Below are 10,384 nucleotides of genomic sequence, written 5' to 3' on the forward strand. Positions count from 1 at the left end.
TTTTTTTAACCTCGAACTGAGATTTATCCACAACTTGTGGCGGGTTGAATTGCTCAGGCAGGAGCATTGGTCTCTCAGGACTGATGGGTAATGTGAGCTTGTGCCAGGTCCACAGATCAGCACAAGGACAATTTTTAAGAGGCACAAGCTGTGAAGTAATGGCACCCCTACTGCTTTTCATGCTAATAGTTCTTCTTCTTCTTAGTATTATAAAATAAGATGCTAATGCAAGCATTACTATAACTGCTGCCACTGTTAGGGTTACACATTACACATTAAAGGGATTGTTCACCCAAAAATGAGAATCTGATGTTTATCTGCTTACCCTCAGGGGATCCAAGATGTAGTAGGTGTAGTTGTTTCTTCAGTAGAAACACAAATGAAGATTTTTAACTCCAACCATTCCTCGCATAATGCATGTCAATGGGGTGTATTTCTATAAGAGTAAAAAACACATAGACATACAAATCCATATTATCACAGCAGCTTGTGGCGACACTTTGATGTCTTAAGACACAAAATGATCGGTTTCTGCGAGGAACCTAGCCTAGAAATCTAGACGCACCCTAGCGGCAGCAAATCTAATCTGCCGCGAGTGTCGTCTAGCAACTCTCAATACCCTTCTGAGCTGTAATCGCCAAACTCTTGCCGGGCCAATCACATCGTGTATAGAGTCGGTGGGCGGGGCCATAATGATGACGGCCGAGTTGTGTTGTGTGCTTCTAGTAAACACAGAAACTGGCGAACGGCGATCTTTCGAATCTGGAAGCCTTGGAGTTAAGCTTTTCTCTGAGAAAAGAACAAAGAACGGCACTGAAGTCATTCTTAAGAAGGGAAGATGTGTTCAGAGTTTTGCCGACCGGATACGGCGAAAGTTTAATCTGTCAACGAGCTCCGCTTCACCTTCGTTGCTCTGGTTGGTGTAGCGCTATCCATTCGCGTGCAGAGGGAGTTTGAAAGACAACCGTTTATCCCGCCCCTCGGATTGAGCTGTCAATGGTGAGTTTCCAGACCAAACATCTTGATGTGGGTCTGGCTTGTCAGGCTAGGAGCTTGTGAGATCTTCTTTTTATTCTCAACCTTTAGGATTTTGTTTTAAATTTGTCATTAAATTCTTTCAATTATAAATGATTTGCTAACTAGTCTTGATTTGGTGTTGACTTTGAAGTGCTACCTATTGCAATACAATATAGTCACATTAAAGCAACGCTCTCCCACATATTTTGCTATTGTAACTGCGCTTATTTCCATCATTGGTATAAGGTGTAGTGGGTGGTTATAGACAAGAAATGTACAGTTTTCCACCATCTTACTTATATCGTTTCTTTAGTCGTTCGGCCACCCTGCAGTCAGAACCACTATAGGCGATCCACCCTTACACATGTATTTACTCATCTCATTTCCACAAAAAACAGATTCAGTATTGATGAACAGCAACAGTGAAATGCAGACTTAGAATATTAAATAAACCTCCAATAATTATGTTCAATTGCTCAAATATAGCCTACTTTATGTATTTAATCTCACTTTTTTAAGAAATGTCTTTGCTGCGGACCTTTGATGATCCAATTTAACCATGCCATTAAGCAAAAATAACATTAGATAAACATCAAAAACATTTTGGCTGCATCTGAAAACTCAGGCAATTGACTGTTTGCCTCACTGCCTTATCAGGCAACAAATTGTAAGGCAACGTAAGTGCACAAAGGCACCTCATGAAATTGTTTTCAGACAGACCTCTGAGGCAGCGTAACATCAGCAAAATAAAGCAAACTTTGATGAGAATTAAACAAATATTTAATTACTGCAGTAGTAATTTCTCACTAGAAAGGACATCAGAAGTGGAAAACATTGGTCAAAAACCTTCATTCACACAAACTGACCAGCAAGTGCAACTTTTAGATGCCATCTTTCTTTTTCTAGCTCAACTCTCACTGAATGGAACATGAATTTGGAATGTCAAAGTCAGCGAAGGATACATCTATATTGCCTTAAAAAAACATTTAACAGAGGACATAGGATTCTGACGTGCCTTGATGCCTTCCTACCTTGAAATGTCATTTTCCAGTCCCCCCCAATCAGAATACCTCAGCAACTGTATAGAAAAACAGTAGTTATAAAAGCATATATGGGGCTGAAAATTAATAGGCTTGGACTTGGTGCTTGGTGTTCAAACCACCCGCTTCAAGCTGGACTCGAACCCAGGTCCACCAGCATGAGAGACGGACGCTCTAACAAGGAGTGAGAGTAGTAAGGTCAGAGGAGTGAGGTTTATTTGCACAGCAACTACTATTTGGCCTCCGTTACACTTGCACTCTGTTACTGACTAGATATGTTTAAAATAATGTATACTTTCCTACTTGTAACTAGCCTAGAAATATATAACCACCCTAGCGGCAACAAATCTAATCTGCTGCGAGTGTCGTCTAGCAAATCTCAATATACGTCTGAGCTGTAAAATCCAAACTCTGGTCGGGCCAATCACATCATGTATAGAGTCGGTGGGCGGGGCTTAACATAATGCCAGCCGAAACTGGAAGCTTTGGAGTTAAGCTTTTCTCTGAGAAAAGAACAAAGAACGGCACTGAAGTCATTCTTAAAAAGGGAAGATGTGTTTGGAGTTTTGCCGACCGGATACGGCGAAAGTTTAATCTGTCAACGAGCCCTGCTAAACGTTGCTCTGGTTGGTTGTAGCGCTATCCTAGCGCGGGCAGAGGGAATTTGAAAGACAACCGTTTATCCCGCCCCTCGGATTGAGCTGTCAATGGTGAGTTTCCAGACCAAACATCTTGATGTGGGTAAAAACATCTTGAACTCTGTAAAAGTTTTATTTTTTCTCACACATTTTTTCTGAACTATACACAATACAGATTATCGCTATCCACGATACATATTGTTGCATTTTTATATAATATACTGTGACACAATATATTGGTACACACTAGCCACTCTATAGCAATATGCTCAAAACTATTCATGGCATCTTAGCAATCACACACTGTAAAAAATTGTTTAGAAAAAAAGTTACCTGGTTGCCTTAGAATTTTGAGTTCATTGAAAATGAGTTAATACAATGAACATTTTTTGAGATTCGACAACCTTTATAAAAATATTATCAAAAGATTGTGTAAGCATATTGGGTAATTGTGTGTGTTTTATTTCTGATGACGCAATGAAACATGCCAAATATTTTCATGATTTATCAAATGTTTTATGTGGTTCAGATACAATAATATTTTGAGTTTCTATTTATTAAACAAATTTCCTTCATTGTATCAACTCAATTTTTTAAATTCCAATAAACTCAAAATTTTAAAGCAACCAGGTTGCTTACTTTTTTAAGTTAAACCACCAAAAAACAAAAACATTTTTTTACAGTGCATAAACTGATTGCAACTACTTTTAGCTACTAATTAACAATGCAAATGTTTTATGGCAAATTATGGCGGCAACACGGACGGTTTAAAAATAGAGCAAAACTAGGTTTTTTAGCATAAAGTGCACTGAAAAAATAAAACCCTTGGATCAACTTAAAAAAATTGAAGTAATCGATCACACGAAATATTTTACATTGACTCAAGTAAATAATTTAATTTAGTTTAATTTGAAAAGTTTAAATCCATGCAACCACTTTTTAAAGGTTGATCAAACTAATTATTTTAGATTGGAACAAACTAATTATTTTAAATTGGATCAAACTAACAAATCATTATTTTATGTTGGGATAAACTAATTATTTAAATTAAAACAAAGTAATATTTATAGGCCAAAGTAAATTAATTATTTTAGGTTGTCTCAAATTAAGATGTCATTATTTAAAATGTATAATCAAAACAAAAAAAAGCTTTTAAAACATTTTGATCAATGACTATCATAACACTTTCCTTTAGAACACATTTATATTTATTGTTCAATGAACATGTTCACATGTATGAAGAACAGTCTGCTTCACACAAAAATACAAATTTGTTACAAATAATCAAATCACCACTCGATGACATCACATTAGTAGTAATATTAAATTAGGAATGTTTGTCCTGATAACACAGTTCGCCATAAAACATCCTAAAATACAATTAAAATATTAAGATACAAATGTATTTCATGTCCATAAATGTATATGATGAACAGTCTCTTTCAGCTGAACACCAGAGACAAATCCTGGAACTGTTCCTCAGACAGTGAACAGTGATCACTGCATCAGTTTCTGATACAGAGCTGTAAGCTCTACATTTAAAGGGTTAGTTTACCCAAAAATAAAAATTCTGTCATTAATCACTTATCCTCATGTTGTTCGACACTCGTGAGACCTCTGTTCATCTTCGGAACACAATTGAAGATATTTTAGTTGAAATCCGATGGCTCAGACAGGCCTTTAATGACACCAATGTCATTTCTCTCTCTTAAGACCCATAAAGAGTTCTGATTGGGCCAGCGCTTCCCGTGATGTGATTGGACAGCAGCTTAGCGCACTTTGCCCGGAAAGGTCCCGCCTCTTACCATAACGGGGCGATGCAAGCGCTGAATGCGCGCTCTTCTCCACGTAGGAGAGCAACGAGACCACGCCCCCTATTTTGTGTGTTCTTGTGGGTGGAGGGTTAGTCAACAAACGGTTCTAGTGACCTCATTACAGCAGGAAGTGCAGCGGTGTAGTCCAAACCGGCTGTTCGCTGTAGGCTTTGAAAGGGAACTTCTGTTAAATAAAATATCTCGCTTGGCATTGAACTTTGAGCTTTATAATTTTACAGGTATTATTTATGCTCTAACAGCAGCATTTCACACTAACTAAAGTTTGAAAGATAGAATTGCGAAGAACGGGACCTTTAATGACAGAATATTCGTTTTTGGGCGAACTAAACCTTTAAATATAACCTATTTGTATGCAATATAACAAGCAGGTTCCGGACCTCTGATCCTTCAATGACAATTTTAATGTCTTTTGGTGGATGAAGAGGATCCTCTTTCCCAGTGATAAAGATTGCCATGGTTGTTTGCTCCAGTTCTTCAATCTCATTTTCCTGCATAAAAAAGAAAGAGAAAATAAGTACATTATAGTTTCAGAACTCTCCCATTTTCAGCTCTTACACACTCTAAACTGAACTTGAATAGGCGCGTGACGAGTAAGAGCAAAGCGAGGCCGGTAAGTAATTGGATGATCAGTGCCAACTGCACGTCACACTGGTCTCAGAGCTTTCACAGAGGAGTGAAGGGAGAATAAAAGGAGGAGCGACGACAGTGAAGGAAGAGAGAGGACCAGGCAGGGATTTTACATAGCATATAGGTGTTAAGTCATTTGCAAATGGATTCCTTTGGACACACTTATTTTGACAGTGTTCCAGGGAAGACAAGGAAAAAAAAGACTGTTTTGGTATGTCTGGACATGGTCTAAGTGTTCACAGCTCAAAATTCAGCATCAAAGATTTCTCATAAATAGTGTTAAAATCTCATCTTGTGAGCTGAGTTTCTCATCACACCCCTATTTATTAAAAGTGGCTAGGAAAACCTAGACTATGACCATGTTAGTCTGTAGGTGTTATTTGTGTGAGCAAGTGAGAGAGATGCCCTTACCTGGTATTCTTTGAAAAGGTGCGCAAAAGGTTCGCAGAGGTAGATCAGAGATTTGAGGATGCATTCTCTTCTGATGGTGATGTCTGCAGTCTGAGTAAGAACAATAACTATGAATTAAAATTAAACAATTACAAAAAAAAAAAAAAAAAAAAACACTATTCAGCCATGGATCCCACTGATTATCAAATTCATAGATACCTCATCTAAAACCTGCAATGTCCTGGTGGACTCCTCCCTTGCTCCTGATGACCTCCAACAGTTTGGTGGAGTGCTTGTCCAACTGCACCAAGAACTTGTAATCCAACTTGTCACCAAAGGAACGGTTGTAATTCGCATGAACTTAAATTGATCTTAAAAGTAGAGCATACAGAAATAGGTTTAGAAGATGGTGAACACAAAACAGTATCCCCAGCACAACCGTACTAAATTACAACAACAACAACAACTCATTAGTGAATCAACAGTTAGGTCTAAAAATGTGGAATGCCAGGGTATGGCAAATGCCATACGTAAACGAGTAGTCGTGTGCCCATTCTATTCTCTGCTATATGCCGACCTAAAACATTCACTTTCATAAAATCATCATCAAAGCAGTCCATATGTGACATCAGTTAGTTAATTCGAATCTCGAAGCATCGAAAATACATTTTGGTCCAAGTATCACAAAAACTATGACTTTCAATCTACGACGTGTTCCTCAAAAAAAGATTAAAATGGTTCATGAATCAGTGAATTAATCAATGATTCGGATCGCCAATGTCACGTGATTTCAGCAGTTCGGATCGCGTGTCAAACTCCCAAACTGCTGAAATGACGTGACATTGGCGATCCGAATCATTGATCAATTCACTGATTCACGAACCGTTTTAATCTTTTTTTAGGAACACGAAAGAGAAGACAATGCTGAATAAAGTCTTTTTGATATTTTTGGACCAAAATGTATTTTCGATGCTTCAAGAGAATCTAATCAACCAACTGATGTCACATATGGACTACTTTGATTATGTTTTTATTAGCTTTCTGGAAATGGACAGTAAAGTGGGCATTGACTGCATATGCTCTGGGACTAAAATATAAAATATCTTAAACTGTGTGTGAAGATGGAGGTCTTAGAAGTAAGGAACGACATTAGGGTGAGGAGTTAATGACATTAATTTCATTTTTGGGTGAACTAACCCTTTAAGAGCTGGAATAGAGTGTGGCCCCTTTAAGAGCTGCGAGTTTCACTATTGAACTGCCGGTATTTTGTGTGTGTGTGGAACTGTGCCGCGATTCACGCAAACTGTGAGAAACACAGACTCGGGAGCACTCTTTTTCAGAAAAGTAACCTGCTTATTCGTTTTAGGCGATTGTAATGTATTTAGTTCAATACTGTAAGCAGTGATGGTGTTAAAGGGGGGGTGAAATGCTGTTTCATGCATACTGATCTTTTTACACTGTTAAAGACTTGGAATCCCATACTAAACATAGACAAAGTTTCAAAAGTTAAGGTGGACGTTTGATGGGAGTATTTCTTTGTCAAAAATACTACTTCCGGTTAGTCATAAGTTTCGGCAAGTTTTTTGAGATCATGCGTCCCCATTGACGTTAGTGGGGGCGGAATTTCCTTGTATGGGCCTTACGGACAATTCTACCGGAAGCGCGTGAGAGAGAGCGAGCGAAAGCAACAGCCTACGCCCATCAAAGCGCTGGTTTGTAGATTGCTGGACAGGTGACAATTACACATAATGTCACCAAAAAAGTGCGTTTTTGGTTGCCAGACCAAGACAGTCTTGCACAGATTCTCCAAAACCCCGCGTTAAGGCAACAGTGGATGTAATTTGCTTTTCCGGATCAGCAACTGAGTTGCGCGAATGTTTATATCTGTTCGCTGCATTTCGGTGCCGACTGTTTCACAAGGCCCAGCTCGACGCCGCATTTTCCCAATCGCCTAATGCTGAAGGATGGAGCAGTCCCAACGTTAGAAGGGTGAGTGAGACTGCTTCAAATGTCTCTACACAAACCACGCGTAAACACACAAACACACGTGCACAACTGCACTTCCCACATGTACACCTTCAAAGACAAAAATACGACGATATAATTCAAGTATAAATATGTAAATAACACAAGCCGCTAAGCATATTATATAGTTAGTGTATAACTTGTAACTTACCACATACAGACGTCCTGCTCTAGTCGTTTTTGCTGCTGCTCCTGTTCAACTGCAGCCTCTGGGTCTGATTCCGGATCATAGATGTATGGCTGTATCTGATTAAAAGCCATATTTTTATTTTGAATAAAGTTTTTTTCCCGCTGTTAGGGATGACGGACTCGACTCAACACTACAGCGCTGCTGTACACGTCATTATTTAGCTTCGCTCACACGACACGCCCCCACCCGCTCGGCTTTTTTCGGAAAGACTCGGAACAGCGCATCTTTCTTATATAATTATTAAAAAAATAAAGACTTTTCGGAGATATGCAGGATGCAATGCTACTCTATAGGTACTCAAGATTGACATGACACTGACTGAAACTGAGTGTTTCACCCCCCCTTTAATGATTTACCTCAGATATATGAGCAAGCGCTTCAGCGCGCTCGGACTGCAGAGAATGTGCTCAGCGAAAAAACACACTTTTTTTTTGAACTGGAGTCTAATAAAAGTTAAGCAGAAAATATTGTAGCTTATATAGGCTATAACTGCACTTGTTTCGAGAAATGTTATTGTTAACTCTTTCCCTTGACACGGTCAATGCCCCCACAAAATGAATTTAGACAGTTTGCATGCATTTAGGTTATTACTCACCCACCCAATGAGGGGCTAAAATAACCGAACGTTATAGTTTGAATGAAGATTACGAACATTTCGAGTGCTATCTTAAAAGTTAATTTACACGCTATCAAGCGTTAGCGCTGAAATTACGGCCAGACTCAAGTCCCGTCAGATATACGTGAGGTAAAAACGTTAACGGTAGACAAAGTTTCTCTTACCTTATCAATGTTCCTCGTAGTTCTGTCTCGGAGCCTGGCTGGATGGGTCTGACGTCCGTTGAAATGTAACGTTATCGTCACGGCCACCGCTCAAGTTCGTGCTGTATTCTTCTCAGACAGTTCTCAACTTCTCAGACTTTTTTTTTTTTTTTTTTGAACCACAGAGAGCGGGATCTGCAAGTCAACAATGCGCATGTGCAAATCCTGCTTAATCTAAAAAAAATGCTCTGATCAAATTAATAAATTCAGTTTAATGTCCCGCTGCCCATTTAGATTCTATCAATGTAAAAAAATGGATTGAACCATAAATCTAAGCTAAAATGTTTACTTGACATGAAAAAATTAAAAAAATTAAGCTATTTCAATGAGAAAATACACATTAAACGAACAACACTAAAGTTATACTTTTTTCAGTGTGATGAAATACATGATGAAAAACAGTACCATATAAATTCTCTTGACTTTTATTCTCGGGTAGGTGTTTCAGAAAGCCCATATATCAAACACCTCACCTCTGGCTAATTTATTACCATCGCATTTATTACCGTATTCAGCTCCTTGATGTAAGACACCTTTTCTTTCTCTGTATTTTTTCCAAAACTATTCTATTCTATTCTATTCTATTCTATTCTATTCTATTCTATTCTATTCTATTCTATTCTATTCTATTCTATTCTATTCTATTCTATTCTATCATTCAACATGAGTCCATTCCTCTTGTGTGGTGATACTAAACGAGATTCAACCCTCCTACACTGTAGTCTTTTGTTTGGGCTGCTGTAAAAGTTCTTACTTTGTCATATCTTCTAATTATGGACTGCGGGTATTAATTGCTTTTTATCGGTAATGTCCACCCACTCCCTTATTGTGCCTGTAGGGGTGTAGGGAGCTTTACTGACTCTCACATACTGAAAGTTGGAACAATGAGGGTAAGTAGATACATTCAGTCTTAGTGAGCACCGGAATATCCTTCAACATGACCTTCTGTCATTCCTTCACTATTGTTCACGTCTACTCATGGGCTGTAAAAGGATAATATGAGGCTTATTATATTCTAGAATCTCATTATCAAGCTTTAAATTCCCAAGATCCAATCTCTTTTACAGGTTTGAATCATGGCACAATGTATTCCGCATGTAGAACGGTTGACGCTTTGACTAAATCATGTAAAGTTGTGGACATTGAAGTTGAATTTTCATTGCGCTTTTCATTGTTCACCGTGCCCATTAGTTCCATGTCTTTTAGTCCAAATGTGCTGTGCTTTCTATCCAAAAGTGTCTTCTCTGGAGAGACATACTTGTGTTATTCAAACTCTGCCAAACACGAGCTTACACAGAACTAGATCAATAAATGATGTCCTCTGAAAACTACTGCTTGCATACCTCTCTTTGAACGCAGTAGACAGTCCAAATACTTGAAAGCGCTACTGTTGCCGTGTCACCAGTAGACAATAACCATAATTTAGATTTTATTTTCTGAACAGAAGGCATGTTTATGTAGAGAAAAGGCATCCCACACACTGATATTCTTGCATAATACCAAGTACTATAGAAGTTAGGGGTCAAATATTCAAAAAAAAAATATATATATATATATATTAACAACATTTGACCGTGCAAAACTCCCTTCAATGATGTTGTGGATGGTTGGCAGAACGTTGTTTTGCGGTTGTGAGTGGTTGCCAGGCTTTTTATATGTTTCTAACTCTGGTGCCGTACACTTGCCGTGGGAGCCCGCCCACACAATCTATACAGGCGTGTGGGAGCTTGCCAGAGTGTTTTTATCTGATTGCTATGGGAATGTGGGTGGTTGCCAGGAAGTTGCTACGGGTTGTGGGTGGTT

General features: G+C 38.5%; 1 long non-coding RNA gene across 1 annotated transcript; it reads right to left on the reverse strand.

Annotated features, from left to right (window-relative positions):
• Positions 1 to 4,178: 4,178 nt before the first annotated feature.
• Positions 4,179 to 8,945, reverse strand: LOC137039608 (uncharacterized). The gene is made up of 4 exons (XR_010897722.1): positions 8,543 to 8,945; positions 5,767 to 5,918; positions 5,569 to 5,658; positions 4,179 to 5,018 (listed from the first exon to the last, which is right to left on the reverse strand). It is a non-coding gene; the product is annotated as an uncharacterized lncRNA (long non-coding RNA).
• Between the last annotated feature and the right edge of the window lie 1,439 nt (positions 8,946 to 10,384).

The sequence above is a fragment of the Pseudorasbora parva genome, chromosome 14 (assembly GCF_024679245.1).
Source record: "Pseudorasbora parva isolate DD20220531a chromosome 14, ASM2467924v1, whole genome shotgun sequence".
In the NCBI taxonomy this organism is placed as follows: Eukaryota; Metazoa; Chordata; class Actinopteri; order Cypriniformes; family Gobionidae; genus Pseudorasbora; species Pseudorasbora parva.